At 32.5% G+C, this 20,805-nt stretch overlaps 1 pseudogene; it reads right to left on the bottom strand.

Annotated features, from left to right (window-relative positions):
• Positions 1–13,511, bottom strand: part of LOC149556660 (ankyrin repeat domain-containing protein 2A-like) — a 33,305-nt pseudogene extending 19,794 nt beyond the window's left edge.
• Between the last annotated feature and the right edge of the window lie 7,294 nt (positions 13,512–20,805).

Below are 20,805 nucleotides of genomic sequence, written 5' to 3' on the forward strand. Positions count from 1 at the left end.
GGGAGATAATATCTAAGGGGGAGATAATATCTAAGGGGGAGATATTATTAGAAAGATATATTAAAGGAGAAGATAAACACAAATTCATGACATGACAAGGCATAATCAACTTAGGGGGAGTTATAAGGTGTAATATTTTTTTGACATTTTGTAAGTGAAGAATGTACACATAAGGTTTAGATCATGAATGATTAGTTAAGTATTTTTGACACTCATGTCAAAGGGAGAGATTGTTGATCCAATAAATAAGATTGACAAATGAGTGTCAAAACACTTAACCATTTTCACCATACATGCTGAGTACACAACAGGAGCCGAGCCAAAATTTCTTTATGTGTCAAGTCACAGATAGTGCCGAGTAAACTATAGTTGATGCTAAGCAAAACATATTTTAGTATATGCCGAGCTATACAAAATTCAACATGTACCGAGTAGATCAGAAAATAGTGTGTGCCAAGCATTGCAAAGTTAATAGGAGCCAAGTAACTCAGGAATAAGTAGGAGCCAAGTAATACAGGAAACACAGTGGATGCCGAGCAATCCAGAATAGATGGTGCTGAGCATCAGTATTACTTTATGAGCTGAGCAACGCAGGATTAGCATAAGAGCTTGTGCCAATACAAACCAAGATGTAGAATGGTTATGCATGACTCATGACAGGATAAGGAGATAAGATCAAATCCTTTCATTTACTTATGCGATCCTCATGCAGCCAATCAGAAAATTGGAATTGCATGCAACCAATGGGTGAATTTCTAGGGTTTGAGTAGGAACACTTTTTCCAAGGATGCATAATGATCCACTAATCTTTATAAGAGAGTCCTGACACCATTGAAAGAGAGTTGGAGACAAGAAGGAATAGTAGATTCTTTTATTAAGGTCATTGCAGAGCTTTGGTGTTAAAGAGATTAAGTGGAAAGGACATCAGTTAGGCATTCAGTTGATAAGAACAAAGCAAGGGATACGAATGTATATCAGATCTCAGGAGATCAAGATCAAGGAAAGCAGATCAAGCCCTGTATTCAACAATCAAGGATTGTAAGCTATCAGGTTTATTATGCCTAATACTCTTTAGCCATTGTATTAGAAAGGAAACCCTATGTTGATAGGTTAGCTTAATAGCTATCTTGTAGATCCTTCAAAAAGGTGATTAAATCCTTTAATAGGGTAACACTTCATGTAAAGTGTTTGTAAATTCTTTAACCAAATCACTATTGACACAGTGTAAAGCCTTTAATAGGGCCACCCCAGTTTTACCTTCTTATTCCTGGAGGGTTTCTGGGTCACCAAAATCTCAAGTGTTATGTGGTGATGCATGTTTGTTTCACATGATTGTTTAATGTTTATATGCATGCATGAAAATTTTAGTTATATGTTATTAAGGGTATAAAAAGTGAAAAAAAGGGTCAATACTTCTGATTCACCCCCCCCCAGAAGATCTCTTCCCATTAGGACATTCCAATAGGTATGTAGATTACACAAAGCTCTATATGGTTTGAAGCAAGCACCAAGATTATGGTATGAGAGACTTCATAATTATCTTTTAAAGATTGGATTTGAAAGGAATGATGATAAAAACAATCTATACATGAAGACAAAGAAAGGAAAATGTAGTTTGTTATCTAAATTTTTTGTTGATGACATCATATTTGAAGGTCAAGATGCTGTATGTAAGGCTTTTGCAAATGAAATGAAGCGAGAATTTGAGATGTCTATGTTTGGAGAGATCAAATTCTTTGTGGGTTTGCAAGTATATCAGATGAAATATTGTATATACATCACTCAGTCAAAATATGTCAAGGAAATATTAAAAACTTTTGGATTGGAGGGTTCCAAACTAGTAAGTACACCTATGGTGATAAGACACAAGTTGTCAAAGAATGATGATTCAACTAAGGTAAATCAAATATTGTACAAGTCTATGATTAGACAATTGCAATATGTAGTGCATAGTAGACTTGATATTGCATTATCTGTAGGGATAGTTGCAAGATTCTCTATTAATCCCAAGGAGAATCATTTGATGGCTATAAAAAGAATAATGAGATATTTGAAAGTAACAAAAGAGTTTGGTCTATACTAAAAGAAAAATGAGAAATTTGAATTAAGAGCCTATATTAATGCTGATTGGGTTGGAAACATTGATGAAAGAAAGAGAACCAGTGGAGGAGCATTTTTCTTAGGCAAGAGGCTAGTTACATGGACTAGCAAGAAACAAAACTGCACTTCACAATCTACTGCTGAAGCTAAATATGTTGCTACTGCTGTAAATTGCACAAACATTGTATGGATCAAATAGCTACTCAAAGGTATGAAAGAAGAGATCATAGAACCTATGATACTTTATTGTGATAATACAAGTGCTATCAATATATCAAAGAATCTTGTGATGCACACAAAGACTAAGCACATTGCAATCAAGTATCATTATTTGAGAGAGTTAGTTCAAGATAAAGAGGTGAAGATGAAATATGTTAACACAAAAGAAAAAATTGTTGATATCTTCACAAAAGAATCACCTAAGGATGTACATGAGTATCTAAGAGGTAAACTAGGGGTGATACCCCTATCAGAGGCTATCTAAGTAACAAGAGGAGTGCCCTGCACCAAACAAGCTAATGTTAATATGTTACACATTGATGTAGTGGATCTTACTTTAGGAACTGCCTAAAGTAATCAAAGAACTGACACTTCAAATTAGTCACAAGTAAGGTGATAGAGGGAGAAACTAAAGAAAGTTATATCTACATGTTAAGATGACAAGTCTTTGGCATTATTGTCAAAGAGGGAGAGATTTATTGATTAGAGGGAGAAATACAAGAATGAATTAAAACTAATCTTAGAGGGAGATAGTTGCTGATTAGGAGAACAAAGATATAGGAGAACAAAGATACAAAAATCCTAACATCTACCTAGTAAGAGGGAGATACAAGAAGTAATTCAGAGGGAGTTATAAGAAAGAATCTTGTAACCTATTCAGAAGATGGAAGTTGCTGATAGAGGGAGATATTTAAGGAATTGTTTTCTTTTTAGTATTTTTTTGGTCTTATTGTTTTAACCTAGTTAGTTTGGTTGAACAAGTTTGGTTTGTCATTTGGTTGATCAGTTTGGTTTGCCATAAATGCCAAAGAGGGAGATTGTTGATAATAGATTGTTGAAGAAGGAGATTTTTAAAGAGGGAGATTATTGTTTTGTCACTAATTTCAAACCTGCTATTTGCTGGTAAGACAAATCTTTATATGATTTCAGTACTATTACTTAGTTGATTGATGAAGAGGATTTGATCAAAAGATGTAACAATAGCACCTAGAGAAAAGGTTGAGTTATGATTATGTAAAGATGTACAAGAATCAGTTAAGATGGTGATAACATGATGTGTTGATAATCTACTTAAGGTTACAAAGGTTGGTTACACTAAGAAAGTTTAGAAGAACAAGTTACAAAAATTTTGTTTACCAAGCTTGACTGAGTGGATAGTAGGTGCCGAGAAAAGTCAGTACAAACTGAGCAAAAAATTGGTTGGAGCCAAGTGAAAGTCTATTCTAGTGTATGTTGAGCATAACAGTGGATGCCAAGTAAAGTTTAGTTGATGCTGACCACCAGTAGACTTTAGTTTGGGCTGAGTAATTTCATAGAGGATGCTGAGCAATGTAGTATGTGCCAAGCATTAGAAGCCAGATAATGTAAAGCTACTGTATTATTTTAAAGATCATTAATGACTATCATGAAGCAAGGTTGTCATGTGCGAGAACCTAAGGAAGACAAGGAGTCAAGGGTTTTGCTTTATCAAGTGACCTAAGGGAAGAGTCTGCATTGGTATCTTAAGAAAGAAGGCCTAAGGATATGAACGCTTGAAGGGTGAACAAGATATTAGAGCTGAAATGTGTGAAGGCCATGTAGAATAGAGGACTGAAATAGTGATCTATAAGCTACAAATGGAGTTGTAAGTTGTTATTAGATCAAGCCTTACTGTCACTCTATAATAATTGTATCAGTCTAGGGTAAAATCCTTTGGATTAAGGTTGACCTAACAGTCATTTGTAAATCCTTTAACCTGATGAAATTTCAAGTGAATGGTCTAAAGTCCTCTAACAAGGCTCACTCCTAATAGGGTAATTGAAATCCTTTAACAAGGTCACATTTAACAGTGTGTATTGTAACCTTTAACAGGGTTGGCCTTTTATAGGGCATGACTTCATAAGAGTGAAAAAGAGTAGCATATTACTGGTGGTTTTTCCCAAATTGGGTTTCCACGTAAATCATTGTGTCAAGTGTGTTGATGAATCTATTATGTTTCATGTTTACATTTTTGTAAGTTGATTTGACAGTAACCTACAAGTTTTAAGTGATTGCATAATCTTATGGATGCATGCATGATGATGTTCACTAAGCTGTGAAAAAATTTATTTATACATCTAGACCTTGGATAACTAATTTACCACATCCCCCCCTAGTTATTTTAAAGTATTCCAACATAGAGAACTAAGACTATCATGGAAAGTGCAAATGTGAGAATCGATGAGAAATTTAGAATACAAGAGAGAATAGTTGATTATAATTTAGATGATGATATTGTTACTAAGCCAATGAATGATGAAGTATTTCTTGAGACTAACAATGATTTGTAGAGTTAAGGGGAGCCAAGGTAGGAAAAAAGCCTAGAACCTTTAGTAGAGCCAAATGTTGAGATAGAAACTCCTACTTCAAGAAAGAATATGGTAAAGAGTCACCCATCTAAGTAGATCATTGGAAGCAAAGATAAATGTGTGATGACAAGAAGTAGAATAAATGAAGAACTATGTTTGATATCTCAAGTGGAGCCTAAGAATGTAGATGAAGCATGCAAAGATGATTATTGGAAACAAACCATGAAAGAGGAATTGGATCAGATAGTAAAGAAAGAGACATGGGAATCGGTCCCTAGACCAGCAGACAAGAATGTGATAGGAACTAAATGGGTATTCAGAAACAAGATGAATGAGCAAGGAGAAGTTGTAAGGAAAAAAGAAATATTAGTATGTAAAGGTTACTCACATAAAGAAGGGATAGATTATGAGGAGACTTATGCTTCACTAGCTAGAATAGAAGTAATAAGATTATTCTTAGCCTATACAGCACATAAGAAATTCAAAATATATCAGGTGGATTTCAAGTTAGCATTTCTAAATGGAGAACTTGAAGAAGAGGTATAAATTGAGCAGCCTAAATGATGTCCTTTAACAGATGACAAGGACATAGTATGCAGACTAAGGAAAGCATTGTATGGATTAAATCAAGTACCTAGAACATGGTATGCAAGGTTGGACAAATATTTGACAAAACTTGGATATAGAAAAGGTATGGTAGATAGTAATTTGTATTGGAAAGAAATTGATGATGGTTTAATGATTCTAGTAATATTTGTTGATGATATCATATTTGGAGGTAACGATGAAGAAAGAAAAAAGTTTGCCAAAGAGATGAAAAAAAAAATTGAGATGAGTATGATAAGAGAGATGAAATATATCCTAGGATTATAGATTTTACAGAATAAAGAAGGAATCTTTATTTGTTAGACTAAGTACTTGAAGTATTTACTAAAAAGGTTTGGTTTGGAAACATGCAAACCCTTTGGAACACCTATAGTAACTAGACACAAGTTAAGTACAAATCTATGATTAGAGGATTGCAATATCTGACTCACACATGGTTAGATATAGCAAATGCAGTTCAAATTGTTGCAAGATTTCAAGCTAATCCCAAAGAAGCACAGTATGTAGTAGTCAAAAGGATATTTGGATATTTGAAAGGAACATCATAGTTCAGATTATGGTATGAAAGATCTAATAATTTCACTCTAAGTGCTTATACTAATGCAGATTGGGTAGACAATATGGATGACAGAAAGAGCACTAGTGGAGGAGCCTTTTTTCTTGGAGGAAGATTGGTCTCTTTGTTAAGCAAGAAGTAGGATTATACATCACAAAGTACAATGGAAGCAGAGTATGTTGCAGAAACAAATAATTGCAATCACGTCATCTAGGACCATTGTTGTATGTTGTTTTGAATAATGTCTTTTGACACTCAAGCTAGTAAGTATCAGTTGTTGCAGAGTTTGATGCAGTAAGTTGGTTGCTGAAACCTTTGACATTGATGTCAATGGGAGAGAATATTGCATGAAAAATATTATGTTGAGGAAGATGTTTAGCATGAGTACAATATGTTCGACATAAGCACAATATGGAATGACAGTTTGACAAAAAACACATTGAGTTATATCAATGGGGGAGAATGATTGATGAAGAGGATTTGAAAAGATGAACATTCTTTTGTTGGTATTCTTGGAACTAGATGTTTTTCATCTTTGTTTCCCTCAATGCCAAAGGGGAAGATTGGATGGAAGCATGAATGTTGATGATTTTCCTATGGGGGAGTATTATAGGTGATATGTTACATTCATGATTGAGTTTGTCAATGATGTCAACATAACAGTTTTCTATGGTATCTGACAGAAGAACAACAAAAAGATCAAGTTGGTATAGATGACTAGTTGAGTATTCTAACTATCGAAGGTTATGAGAGATACTTATGAGTATTTGGTATATGCAGTTAATGTTAGAAGAAGAAGGGATAAGTCTAGAAGAAGTTATGTAAGTTTTGGTGATGTTTGTTTTGAGATAGAGTTTACAGAGGCATGTTCTGGTAAACTTGTTATATCTCTTATTAGAGTTAATATTATAAGGATTGAGGTTGAGGACATGAAGAAGAAATATTGATGATGATGTGGCTAAGCTTGCTTGTCATAATATTGCATGTATAGAAAGTTATTCAAGTTGCAAGGTTAAAGATTAATGTTATCGCTAAGTGTAACGTGTTCTTAATGTGGTCCTATAATAATCAATTGAGAAGGTCTCACAGACTACTTAGGGAATTTTTTTGAGGACTTGGTATAAAGGAAAGACATTTTCCTTTATCATGATATGTGATGATATGGTTTTTACAATTGATGATAAGCAACAAAGAGTGCAGAATGTGAAGTTGAGCAGAGCAGTGTAGAAGTGAAGGAAACTTCATTGTCGATGTTTTGCTAAGTGATCCAAAGTTTGATATTTGCACTAGTACAAAAACAAAAATATATTACTAAATAAACTACTAAAAATTGTAGATATGTGACTAATTTTGATCACGTGACCAATGGTAGTTTATTGCTAGACATTTATCTCCCAACCAAATTTATGACTAAACTACTTTAATCATTGATTAGGTCATTCACTTAGTCGTTTGTTATTGTTACTTGGTAGTTTATATGGTAGTTTATTTTGGCAATTTTGGTAGTTTATTTGGTAGTATATTTGGTAGTTTTTTGGGTAGTATATATGGTAGTTGATTTGGTAGTTGATTTGTTGTATATTTGGTAGTTTTTTGGGTAGTATATATGATAGTATATTTGGTAGTTGATTTTGTAGTTTATTTGGTCGTATATATGGTAGTATATTTGGTAATATATTTGGTAGTTAATTTAATCATTAATTAAGTCTTATTAGGGCATGATGGAATTGAACCACCATCTTCCTACTTATAAAGTAGGTGCTCTTCCATTGAGCTAGTACCCTATAAAGAATAATGCAAAAAATTGACAAAGTTGTCTTCCAAACATTAGATCTACCATGATCATGGTCACTGTAACATGATATACTCTATTCATAGTAGCAGTAAGAACTTACATATTTATCCAAAATAATTCATTGAGAAATTATGAGAAAGCACAAAACTTGAAAAATATCAGACCAACCATCATGTAGTATGTTGAAATCAAAGTACACATATGTTCCCTATTCATATTCATCTGTTTTGACTTTTGGTTCCTCGTGTCTCTAGAACCATGTATTATATTTCCTATGGTACCTCCATGACTATTTCTTCAATTCTCTTGCAATACTACTGATATGTATTATTTCATATTTTAAAGCCAGGATGTGTCTTTACTAGATAAATAACATTAAATATAAAGAGCTTGTGTTGATTTAGAAGCATTGAATATTAATCTTGTAGAATTGTACCTTACCTATTGGTAGTAAAAAAAAAAAAGAGTATCTGTGTCCAAGTGCTCCCAAAAGGAAGGATTTTCAAAAATAGGCAATTGAACTTGAGGAAAGCTTGCAGGTGTTACAAAACCCTATCTCTGCACATTTTATAGATGACGAAACAACATAATTAAATAAAAGACCTAAACTATAATCATGTCCAACTTCCATATCATGCATATGAATAATATGTTTAAGCTTCTTTTTTGAATCCAAAGGAAATCTTACGTCAAGCGCTCTAAATCTTTGGATTGAGGAAGCTTGTGGTATGCTGCATCAAGCATTTGGAGATTGTAAATGTGATCATGTGCTCCTCCAGAATTGCCAATTGAGCCAACCAAATTATCACCAATAGCATCAAGGTTAGAATTGCTTCTCTGTCCTATAGCACCATGACTAGAAGAAGGCTACATAGGTTGCATTGGAGTTAGATCAACATCTCTTGAAAGTTGATAGAGTTTTGCCAAAGAACTTGGCCCCACAACCTACATAAAACACTTGATTACATTAAAACTACTTTGAAACATATATTAAGTCTAATAACACACACATTACTCTAAAATTTTGGAAGCATTATATCTTATTATGATTTAATTTCCAATATTTTTACTCTCAACTTAGTTAATGAACAAGAATTGCATGCAAGGAGTTTATATGCCATTTAAATTTGGATGTCATTTGAAAATAGAACATAGATAAGTGGCATAATTCACAAGAGCATGACACAATATTAAGGTATATTTAAGTAGGTTGTAAATATTAGATGACATTTTTGTTGTGAAAAAAACTATGTATAGTCATCTCAAAGATCAAAAGTATTTCTATGTTATGTAGCAGCATTGGGCTTAACTCTAGCTAATATAAATGTTTTATTACAAAATTCCTACCCATGAATTATTTGTCACAAATTTTTAATAGTACGAAAAATCATAATGTTGACAAAATAATCAATATCTAGTGTACCCATTAAAAAAATGGTGCAGATGGCCTTACCAATGTTTTTTCCTTTTTCTCATAACTTCTAGTCTGTTATTTTGTCCTCAAGCATTCTCTATTAATAGAATCAGTTAAGCACACTGAGCTCAAGCAATAAGCATATACCAGACTACTTCTATAGTTGCAACTTTAATGCAGATAGTGACTTACCTTAGTCATTTTAGGTCTAGAAATATTCTTCAAAAATTCAAGTTACTAGTTATTTATTTTTGCAACTCAGAATTTCTAGAGTCTTCTATCAAAGCTGTAGATGCCTATACTGTTGTGAAGTTCCCTTTAGAATTCTTCAGCATTTTGTCAACTCCAAAACACTTAAAATGTATGAATTATAAAGATTAGTGAAGATAACACCATTGCAATCGACTGGAAATGAAAAGTAGAGTTAGAATTGAAACCAACTGGAAGTCTGTTCCACAAATCAACTACATGTCAGTCAGATTGGTTCAGCTAATAACTCTTAAAAGTCAAAGAAAAAATGCACATATATGAAATGACTCAAATAGATAGCTATGCAATATTGGTCTTCTTGACTCACACATGCAATGGACCGAAGTATTTTTGGAACATATAGAGCAATATAGATGACTGAACAAAACCTTATGAATCTCATATAGCATGACATACTTAAAAAGGATAATACGAAGGTCTAATTTGAATTTGTAGAAAATTAGTTTCTTTAATTACATACACAAGCTAGACTCAAATAGCCTTCTGTAGTTGTAATTGGATAAGAAAACACTTGGCACCAAACTGTTATAGAATAATAGCATTACTTTCTGTAGTAATAATAGTTCTTCCCATATACTCCAAACATCAGTCCATAATCGACAATAATGTCATGCAGATAAAAACACCTCCTAACGGGACCATTCCAAACATTTTCTCTCCTCAATTATGATTTTAGTTTCCAGACATACTATCAAACAGTTAGCTTGAAAGAATTGTTTCTTCTGAGTTTCAAACTTGGAAAATAGCTAGTATGATTTAGCATAACAAGCACATAAAAATTTACGCACCTCTAAACATGAAGAGAATAGAAACAATAAACCATAACAGAGAACAAATTACAACTCTTCCATAAGTTGTTTAGTTTCAGATCTGACCTGACACCTTGCTTGTCATAACTTTGTTGAATGTTATGGTCTCTATCTAGTAGAACATACTTATTATTTGAAAACTTTTCCACAAGCACCAATGGCAATCATTAATGAAGAGCCAAGACACCAAATTGATACCAAGAAATGATAATCTTAAGGGACCAATGCTTTCGGCTCAGAATATTTCCTGTAATAATCCCTTCATACAAAATTCTCAAATTGAGGTGAATCTTTATGCTCTTCCACCATAACCAATTTCCAGCACCAAGCTGCACAGCTCTTTAGCACCCCATCTTTTACACTCCCAAAAAGAAAATAAATTGCTCAAAAATAACTCTATAAGAGACTTCTTTCTTTCATGCAAGAATGAGGAGATTCTAAAATAATATGTGCCACTGACTGGAGAAATATGCCCAGTTGTCAAAACAATTCCTTCAATAACTGTAATAGCTAATCTCACATGATGCCCAAATTCCAAAAATATTTGAGAGTAGTGCTATGATGTGCTACCTTTGCAACTAGTAAAATTACTCTGACATAATTTATCTCATACTATAAACTAATTGCAAATAATCAAAGTATTATGTGAAACAACTCTTGTGTATTCTTCCTTCAATATGAGAATGGCATATGCAGTTTCAATCCTTCATCTACTACTTGCTCCTATAAAAATGGCCCCTAGAAAACAAGGCTTTCATCTCCTCACATAATATTCCCCGATCACAACAATCATAAAATTGCGTCAGACAAAAAATAATAATATATATATATCCATATGTTCCACAAACTTGTAACCCAAAGAGAATAACAGACACATTGAGTAGTCTTCTCATAAAATGAGAGAGACAGTAATAAAGAAACATAAAGGAGGTGCTTGGCTGTGAAATACAAAAATGGAAGAAGAATAAAAAACAATGATGATGGGAACAAAGAACCTTGACTGTTATAAATAACATCTCTTTTCTGCCAACAGACAACGACTTCACTTGAATGGAAACTTTTATTTTCTAGTAACTTGAATCCAAAGACACCAACACAAGAAGAGAGAAAAAAATAAATAGTGGGAAGAATTCAAAATAAAAATGAACATGCAGGGACATCCAGCAAACATGCCAAGGCACCATTGACAATCATATTCAATCTCACAAATAACCAAAACACATTTCACAACTAATCATAAGGACAAGCTATCATAAGATTGTATTTAGCAATCAATCTATAATGCTCAACCATTTCTAGCGATAAGGGAGTAGACTTACATCGCCAATTACAGGACATGGCAGAGCACTGTTAAGCTTTGCCAGTTATGCCTTATGTTTACTCTTTGATTCAATATATAATATAATAAAATTGTATTATTGCGATTTAATAAAATAAATATTGATTATGCTCTAAAGGATGCAAACCTTCAAAATTGAAGGCATATGAGGTGAGTAAAAGGGATGAAATCATGGTGCATCACTACTTACTCATCACCTTGGAAAGGTTGACATGTTTCACCACAATAATCCATAAGCTATGTAAAGGACTCATGAAACCACAATAGCTCTAAGCTGGGCATCAAAAATATAAATCGTAAGTTTCAATAATGGCAGAAGGAAATAATATTTGTATTGGGAAAATACATTCTTAGAGCCAATGAGGTGTGAAGCCAAACCATTTAATCTCCTTTAATATCTAGGCCAGAGTATAATGTGTTGGGTTCCATGAGTACTAGTAATATCATTTCAGGATCAAAGCCAACCTATACAGTTTAGGCTGGGTATTGTAGAGTTATGGAGGAGGAGTGCACAGTGCTGAACATTGAGTGTAAAACTGTGAGTTTTCTTCTGAGCATTATGAAGCACTGAAAGTCTGAACAGAGCTACCAAGTTATATCCTTGGTTTCAAAGGAATTGGTCTCTGTTTCTAGCCCACTATCTTCCATGCTCCAATTCATAACATGGATAAGAACTGTTTGTCTGGTATAGTTTTCTGTTTATTTATTATGTAAACAGATTAACTCTGAATCTGAGACAATACTTGAATTCATGAATTTGCACTCCTTATATGTAGGTAACTATTTGATGAAATTACTTTGAGGATTTGAGTGAAAAGGGGTTCAAATCTATTTGGAGACATTATAGAATTGACAGCCTCTAAAGTAGGGAACAATACAAATTTTCATTTCCAAGTGCAATCAAAACCCTAGATGGAGTTTTTGGGTAAAACAAGTAAAGTCCTAATTGGGGGACACTGCAAATGCCAACTCTAAAACTAGAAAGGATTTCTAGTTCCATGCCAGACCACCTAGAACCTGGTTATACAAAATAAATTTTAAAGCCTATAATGTTGTTTTGTCTTGACCATTTTCCCCCAATCAGTTCCTCCCCAATTATTTAGACAATATATACCTATAATTAGGATACAACCCAAATATAAAATTTTGCATGAGAACTATTTGCCATTCAAAATAGAGCTTCGGATCTTCAGAAGAGCTCTTCCTCCTTAAAAAATCAAATGTACTACACCAGATGCACCACTTTTCATATCCTGCACAAATATCATTTTTTTATTCACCATCATTACTAATGCTAAAAGTTGTCTTTAAAGAAAATGCTTACCTTAGCATCACCAACACTGGCTACATGATGGACAGTTGTTTGATCTTCATCCTCATAGCCATATTCCTCTTCAATTTCTTCTACACTAGTTGCCTCATCAGAGGTAGGATTGTCACCTGGAATTCTGACACCCATAGCCCGACCTAACTTGGTCAACACATTTGGATCCTTCTAGTACCTGAAAGCAAAAGGCATGATCAATCAAAAATATAAATAAATCAGCCACATTTTAAGTAAATAGAGAATTTGCAACACCATAGTGTTTTGGAAATGATTGTCCTACTTCATCATTGTAGTTGGACCTCCAATCTCAATCTCCTCTAGTACATGCTTGAAAGTAGGATCATCCCTAATGTGTGCCATGTGTTCCTCCAATTACTCTTTGTGAGTAGGATTTGCAAGATTCTCTAACATACTAGACATTGATGGGTCCTGCAAAATTGCATAGTCAATAACATATTAGTTGCTAGATAAGATGAAATTGCCAATACTAAAAAAAAAATCAGGATTAAGTCTTCCTTACTAAGTGGCAAGCTACCATCCATACCTGCATAAGAGCACTACCAAGCCGCTCATCCATGTTCATGAATTGACGATTTTGCATAACTTGTTGCATTGTAGAAAAGTACTGCTGTGCATCTAGCTACGGAATGCCTTCTTGCCCTGCACCATGCACACTATGTTGCAACTACTCGGCCATCTTGTTGAATGCTGGATCCTTTGCAATTCTACTTAGCTAATTCCTTTATGCTTGGATCCTAGAAACAATTGAACTAGCAGCTAGTTTTAGACAACTTTATCAAATAAACAAGATAAGGAAATTAAGATTAGAGGAGAAAATAAGCATATAAATTCCACCAGTCAAATCCTATAAACACAACTACAGGTAACCTGACTAAGAAATAGAAAACACAAAATCCATGTTACAAAACTTTACATACTTTCAAAATTAAAGAATCCTTCTTCCTGAATATGATTTCAAAACAAAGTTCCTTCTTTCCAAATGTAACTCTTTTAAAAATCATTGCTGGAAACTAATTACTATGTACATTCCCTTCAAAACTAGTATCCATCTCTCCAAAATTTACTCTTTCAAAAATGACTATTGAAACCTCATTGGTCTACATTATGATGTCATCATATTAACTTTCTCTTTCATGTTTTCTTATATATATTCAAATAATTGAATTTTCTAAAGAAATGGATCCCAAATAGTTTGGGCAGAGAGTACCTTTCAGAATTGTGGGAATTTGCTGCCTAAGCTCACCTCTATGATTTTAGAGAAGAGGTTTTTTTTGAAATAGGATATCCGAATTGGCCTCCATAACATCAATTATGCAATTTTTCCTCATTTTTGTTGGTGTACACCAGTCCAACTTTAGCCTCATTCATTACATACCCCATCTCAAATCAAATTCCATTCAATATTTAATTCACTCAATTCATTTTTTTGGCATCACCAATAGATGGATATGGGTGATGGGGATTGAGACAATTATTTGGATTACGACAAAAAATGAGTATACAAAGAGGGACAAGGAAATTATTTTCAAACTTCTTTGAAAGTTTCTAAACCCTTTTCAATAAACCGATTTTGTGCAAATCACACAATTATTACAATCCATGAGATCACATCTCATTTCGGCATCCTGTAAAATAGTTTGCATGACTTTTCTATGCTTCCATGTTTGCATACATGTCTAGTAGGGCACTTGACACAATGACATCTGACAAAATATGCTCTCAATTAAGATTTGATGGCAGTTCAAGCCTTGCTCTAAATCTCTAATTTGAGAACAGACAGTGAGAATGCAGGAAATGTTTGAGGATTCTAGCTTTACACCACCCAGTTGCATGTGCTTATGAGTTTCTAGTGCCTTTCCAGAAAATCCATCTTCTATAAATCTCTGTCCATGAGACTGCATTCCTTTGAGGTATTTTGTCAAACAGTTCACGCACCTGTTGTCCTTCCAAATTATGTGCACAGTTCTACCAAAACACTTACAACTACAAAACTCGATGAAACTCCCCTTCGATTATGCATGATAGATGCCTACACCCTATTTCAAAGATCCCATTTTGGCACAAGCTACGAATACGCTAGCAAATTGGAATTGATCGAGTTGAAATCCTCTCAATTGCATGTAGGAAATGAGCGTCATGACTTCTATATATTGCAAAGATCTGATTATGATCACTGTTATTTCTATAGATATATTGTAAAATTGAAATGCTATTGAACTTTGGGTATTTGGACCACTCTTATCTCCCACATTACAACTAGAGAACCACCTCAACTCCATCTCAAACCCCCCCAATCTAATTGCATAATTGGAACCTCCTCTTCAAATCTCTTCATGACAACTAAGAAAGTAAAATGAAGTATTCACTTGAATTTTTCATTTTAAACAATGTCTCCCTAAACCCCTTGAAATCTTCTCAAACACACACACTTTTGAAGCTGCTTTACTAGATTGGAGCAAAAAAGGTTGTGATTTTTTTTGTCTCATCCATACTTTAATCTCGAACACACTTCATTTTAAATTTTGGATAGTTATATCAACATTATAAAAAGTTATGTTAATTAAGGGCATAGTTGAATTAATACAAGGTATAAGTATGATAATATAGAGATTAAAATTATATAAATTTAGTTGTCATTTTTGTACTTATTTGTACTTATTGTAATAAAAATAAATTATATTATATTGATAATTTTTTATTTTACACAATATTGATAATTTAAAAAATAAATTAATATAACTTATTAATTTATTTTATAATTAATATATTAATATAATTTAATATGTTTTATTTTTTATTATATATTTATTCTATAATATAATTAATCATATTTAAATTTAACTGTAGTTTTATTCTATATAATATCTAGATTTAATTGTAGTTAATATATATAAAAGAATGTATTGCAATGGTTATGATATGATTGACTCTTGGTGAGATTTTGAGCATATACATTTCAACAAGACTTATAATTTTTTGTTTAAATATTTTTTAACTCAATGTAGAGATATCTCTACTTGTCAATGTTTAGCAATAAGTTTGTACTATTCATTTTTAAATTGAATAATTTTTTTAATACAAGTCAAATATAATTTACTTAATTTAAAAATGATGAGTACAAACATATTTCATAACATTGATAAATAAGAGATATTTTACATCAACTCAAAAAAAAAATTATAGAAAAATACTAGTATTGCTTAAATGTACTTATTCAAAACTGCACTAAGCAAAACAAACCAATCATATTAAAACAATTATAATAAAATACATCTATGCTAGTATTGTAAAGTTATTGAATAAAAGAGGGGTTATAATTTATTGAATCAAGAAGAAAAATAGAGTATGGGCACCAAACAACTCTATCAAGATCCACTAATTAATCTAACAATTACTAACATCTTAAAATTTTGAAATACTTTTAAACACTACACCTCCTACAACTATGAATATGCATGTCCATAATGCTAATTGAAAATACTTGGATATATTTCACAACCCTCTAATGAGACCTAAGAAACATACAAAGCTATTTTATGCTTTAAACAAAAAATATAGGTAACTTGTTTAAGGGCTTATTTTAGATGTGAGATGAGAGACCACCTTGAAATAGTAAATCATGATCACTAATTTATTTGATGATTACTATTCCTTGTGATTCCATTTCTAAATGTTGTTTATTCACTTGAAAGCTAGATTTCTTGCATGTGACACATGCACATAGATTTCCCATGCAATAAGCCTATTAGTGAACAATCATTACTAGTAAAATGCAACTTCTAAGCATATAAGTTCATGATATTATCAAATGTTAGTATAAAGGAGTAATTGTCATTCATTTAGTAGTTTATTTGAATGACTACTTATGAGTGACTAATTATTTAATCATTTATTTGGTCATTTTTATTTGTTTAGCATTGTCATTTTATTTTATGACCAAATTAGTCATTTATTTAATCATTTTTACTTGTGAAATATAAAATAGTTGTAGAATTTGAGCAGTTTTGGTCATGTGACTAGAAATTTTAGTAATGTGACTAAAAATTTTAGTCACATGGTCATTTATTTGCCAAAATTCTACTAGGTTTGGATCTGAGGTTCGTGACCTAGTCTACAAGGTTTGACAGTGATCAGTCTAGTTGAAAAGATAGAGGAAAGAGGAAGATAACTTTAAATTACTTGTTTAAGCAATGAGATCTTCTTGTAGTTGAAATTTCATGTTTGGGCAGTGGGCTCATCTTGCATACATTGTACTACAACTCCTAATAGGGTTGGCACAAATCCTAACAAAGTTAGAATCTCCTAACAAGGATTTAAAGTCTCTTAATATGGACTCTATCTACTAAATATTGTAATAGACTCCTAATAGGGTCCATCCTCTAACAAGGAATATTTATATTAGTACATAATCTTATGAACATCATTCCCTTCAAGGTTTTCCCTATGATCAAGGGTTTCCCTAGTCAACATATCTAGTGTAATTGCCGATGTGCATTTTATTATGGTTGTTGTTTACTTTGATTGAATGGTTAAGTTTGCCCCCCTCTCAGTTATCTCAGTGGACTATTTTTTCTAACATAAATTTGACTAGATTATAGATAGTGGTGGTTTACGTTATATGACAAGTGATATGAATAAATTTATTGAATCTAATAGCTATGATGGAGGAATTGTCAGAGTTGGAAACAATGTTGTTTGTCACATAAAAGGAATATAACTTATTACTCTTGATGGAAAGAATAACACTAATGATGTTTTTTTTGTTGATTGTTTGAAACATTTGGACCTTGTACAGTGGGGGGTGGAGAATCAATTATCCAAGGTCCAAATGTACAAATGGAACAAAAAAATACTTAAACAACTTTAGATCTTAATGTTCCATAACTTGGTCTCTATAGTTAACTTTAATTAACATCAACTAGTAGTTTATTGTCCTCAATATAAAAAAATTGTAGAATGTAAACATTAATCAATAAAATACCATAATTGTAACATCCACACAGTTTTGACACTAGGATTTTATGTGGAAACCCAAATTGGAAAAAAATAGCAGTAACATGTCACCAGCATTTTACTCTTCTAAAGTGAGCTCTGTTAGGAGCCAACCATGTTAAAGGTTACAAAACACACTGTTAAATGTGGCCTTGTTAAAGGATTTAATCAACATATTAGGAGTGGCCTTGTTAGAGGACTTTATAACATTCCATTAGAATACCACCTTGATTAAAGGGTTTACATATGAATGTTAGGGAAACCTTGATTAAAGGATTTCAAATATAGTTTCTAATGGTTAGAAAGTAACAATAGGCTTTGATCTATCAAGTACAAATCACTTTGCAAATTTAGATCTCAGTTCAACTCTCAAGCTACTTCATTGTCTGGCCCTCTTTGTCATCTTAGTCTTTGATTTTCTCAGCAACCCTTCAATCAATCACTCTTCATGTCCACTTAATTCATCTCAACTATCTTCTTAGATTCACCACTCAACAACATTAGGAATTGATCCAACCTTCAACAAAAAAAATTGATTAAATTTAGCCCTTGTATCTCCTTAAATAGGTAATTCTAATCTTTTTCTACTTAAACACCATCGTAGATCTTAGGGTTATGATTAGACCTAATACATTCAATAAATTTGATCACCATCTTGTTCATCCTCTTCTTTTCTACAAACTTCTTCACTAATCCTTACATAGAAACATGCTTTGTGCATTTTCCCTTAATTTAAATGCTCTAAGTCATCCATCGTTATCTTCAACATGCTTTCCATGTTCTAAGAAATGAACTTAGTTAGCTGGAAATTACAATTTCTCATTAACTGTCAAAATGATGTTCCTTAGCCAACACTATGTTTTCACACTCAGTCATCATTGGGTTACTTGGTCACTACTAAATTTCTTTCTCTACACATATGTTGTCACTTAGTCAATACTGATGCTTAGTCAACACTAATTCTACTAGACACTTACTATGGCTTGGTCAACACTAGTATCACTCAACTTATACTTAAAAATTCTTAATCTTTTGCTTTGTTTCTCAGTCAAGCCTATAAATTTGGTCTATCTTTGATCACTTCTTCAAGGCTTTAGTGTAACTATCTTCTCCTCTTGCAACATGATTTAAAAAATCACTTTATATTGTCAGAGTCCAACTAATCAAGTGTCCATTTGTAGTTTCCTTTTCACAACTCAACCTATCCTCTAGATACTTTTTTTATGAACAACTTCTCAAATCCTCTTCATCAATTAAATATATATGAAACTTAGATTAGATAAAAAATTGTCTCACCAATAATGTTTGACATTAATGACAACATAACAATTGTTGCAATTGTAGTTTCCAACAATCTCCCTCTTTGGCATTGATGGAAACACCTCTAGTTACCATGCAATCTAAAACATGTTCTGTCTTAAGAAACTCCCTCTTTGTATAGTATCAGATATTCATTAATATCCTTAGTTTCATTCTGATTGACATCTCTATGTCCAATAATTTCTTTATTTAGTTTCAATTTGATTCTCATCCATACAACTTTGATATACGACACAAAAGCTCCCTCTATCATATCAGATCATGAAATCAATTAGATTCTTCTATATTGTTGACAACACCAATTTCTCCTTTTAGTAATCTCTCCTTATTTTGACAAAAATATCTCCCACAATGTCTCTATTTTATTTTCTCCCTCTTTCTTATGATAACTTTTAAAACATCTCTCACTTTTTCATGGGTAACTTACTTTGATTATCTCCCTTTGGATATGTCTCCCTCTTTGACAATAATGCCAAAGACATTTCAACTCATGCATCTTTTCCATGTAGATATCTACATAGTAGTTCTTAATTCTTCAACTTTTATCTTTGTATGATTGATTCAACATGATTATATCCTTCTCCTTCATGACTACCTTAGGAAACTCCTAAAGTAGGATTGTCAGCATCAACTTGTAAGATAATTTGATCAACACATTTGATGCAAAGCACCATCTTTTCTTAAGTATCTTTGTCTAGAGGAATCACCCTTGGTTTACCTCTAAGATATTCATGAGAATCTTTAGGTAAAGCTTTAGTGAATATATCAACTATTTTCTCTTTAGTGTTCACATACTCCAATTTCACTTCTTTTTCATGAACTAGCTCTCTCAAGTAATGATACTTGATAGCAATATGTTTTGTCTTTTTGTGCATTATAGGATTCTTTGATATGTTAATAGCACTACTGTTATCACAAAAAATAACCATTGGATTAGTAATTTCCTCCTTCATACCTTTCAATAATTATTTTATCCATATGATATTTGAACAATTTGCTATTGTTGCCACATATTTAGCTTCAATTGTTGATTGCGAAATGTAGTTCTTCTTCTTGCTTGTCCAAGAGATTAGTCTCTTTCCTAGAAAGAATGCACCTCCACTTGTGCTTTTTCTATCATCAACATTTCATGGCCAATCAAAATTAGTAAATAAATTCAGTTCAAACTTATCATTCTTCTTGTAATACAATCCATAGTCTTCTATTCCTTTCAAATATCTTAGTATTCTTTTCACTGCCATCATGCGGTTCTCCTTATGACTTGCAAAAAATCTTGTAACTATCCCAATTGCTAATGCAATATTAGGTCTATTATGAACAACATATTGTAGTTTTCCAATCTTTGATCTATATAATGTTTGGCTCACATTAGTAGAATCATCATTCTTAGACAACTTATGGCATGTGACCATAGGTTTACTAACTGGTCTTGAATCTTCCATTCCAAAAAAATTTAGTATCTCCTTGATATATTTGGACTGAGTAATGAAGATACCTTGCTTCATTTGATATACTTGTAATCCGACAAAGAATTTGAACTCACCAAACAATGACATTTCAAACTCCTTCATTTCATCAGCAAATAATTTTCATAATGATTCATTGACTCCAAATATGATATCGTCAATAAAGTTTTAGATAATAGTACCTCATTTTTCTTTCCATTCTTCAAGTACAAATTGTTTTTATCATTTGTTCTTGCAAATCCAA

The sequence above is a fragment of the Cupressus sempervirens genome, chromosome 5 (genome assembly GCF_028749045.1).
Source record: "Cupressus sempervirens isolate cs-2001-9-10 chromosome 5, ASM2874904v1, whole genome shotgun sequence".
NCBI lineage: Eukaryota > Viridiplantae > Streptophyta > Pinopsida > Cupressales > Cupressaceae > Cupressus > Cupressus sempervirens.